The sequence below is a fragment of the Penaeus japonicus genome, unplaced genomic scaffold (genome assembly GCF_977035675.1).
Source record: "Penaeus japonicus unplaced genomic scaffold, GWHDUDI00000001_assembly GWHDUDI00000030, whole genome shotgun sequence".
NCBI lineage: Eukaryota > Metazoa > Arthropoda > Malacostraca > Decapoda > Penaeidae > Penaeus > Penaeus japonicus.
In genome coordinates this window covers 30,490,469-30,492,031 of record NW_028234432.1, presented here as the reverse complement: position 1 = coordinate 30,492,031, position 1,563 = coordinate 30,490,469, and positions in this window count along the sequence as shown.

Sequence of the window (1,563 nt, the reverse complement as noted above, 5' to 3'; positions counted from 1 at the left end):
CAATTATCGTTATGATAACAACAAAAGTAACCATAATGGTAATAACAGTAAGATTGATAATAGAAGTAACAATTAGGAAGATAGTAATGATAATATGAATAAAGACAATCACAATGACTATCATGATAGTAATAATAATTATCATTATTGTTATAGAGATAATGTTTTAAATGATAATGATAATACTAAGAATAATAATAATAAAAAAACATACTAATAGTAATAACGATAATAGCGAATATGATAATACTAATGACAATAACGAAAGCTATGATAATGGCGAAAATACCAATAACAAGGGAAGTAATGGTAATGACAATAACAATGATGCCGATGATAATGACGATAGTATTGTCATCAGTAATGACTAAATGAATAATGATAACAACGATAATAATGAATATGATAATGATAATAATAACAGCGATAATATAATAATAATAAGGATACTACTACTATTACTACTAGTAATAATGACAATAATAATAATGATAGCAACAATAATTACAATAATACTAATATAACTAATAATGATAGTGATCAAATTGATCATAGTAATGATTATTAGATATGATAATTATGATATTAGGACTAGTAACGATAATGATATCAATGATAAGGATAACACTGATAATAGAATATAAATGATGACGATAATGAAAATACCAATAATAATGAAAGTGATAAAAAGTATAAAAATAATGGCAATACTAACGTTAAAAATGAAAAATTCGATAATGGTAATAAAGATGATAATATTAGTAACAACAACAACAATAATAATAATTAATAATGATGATAATAATAATAAATAATAATAATAATAATTTTAATGATAATGATAATAATAGCAAAATCATGATAATGATAACAATAACAATGATGGTGGTAATAATTATAATTAAAGGATTAATGATCAAGTTTATGATAATAATTTTGATGATACTAATGATCCATGATAACCATAACAATGTTGATAATAATGATGATGATGATAACAATAAGACTATTAAGGATAATGATGATAATAATGTTCATAATGATGCTAATAATACCAATAATATTGTAATGATTCTAATATTCATAATAATGATAATGATAATAATATTGATATTGATGAAAATGATAATACTAATGATAATAATAATATTAATAAATAAACAATAATGATAAAAGATAAAAACGAAAATAATAGTGATATCAATAACAGTTACTACCATTTTCAAACAATTCCTTGTGTTTAAATTGAATAAATTTCGTCTGCTTGTTGGCCCAGCTTGTAACCACAGGCTATTAACATATGCAGGATCTCCCTCTCTTTGTCTGTCTCTGTCTGCCTCTATCTGTCTCTGTCTGCGTCTGTCTGATTTCGAGTCTATATACTAGTAAATAAGAGACTGCCATAAGTTGATTACAAAAAGGACGTCGTCTATAGTCATTGGTGTGAACTGTATTGTGTACTGATTATGGTAACAATTCATAGCATAGGTTCTACGGAATGAACATCTTGTCTTCCTCTGGATTCAATCCCCCTCAGGTGAGGTTGCTAGTGCGGATTTCGCC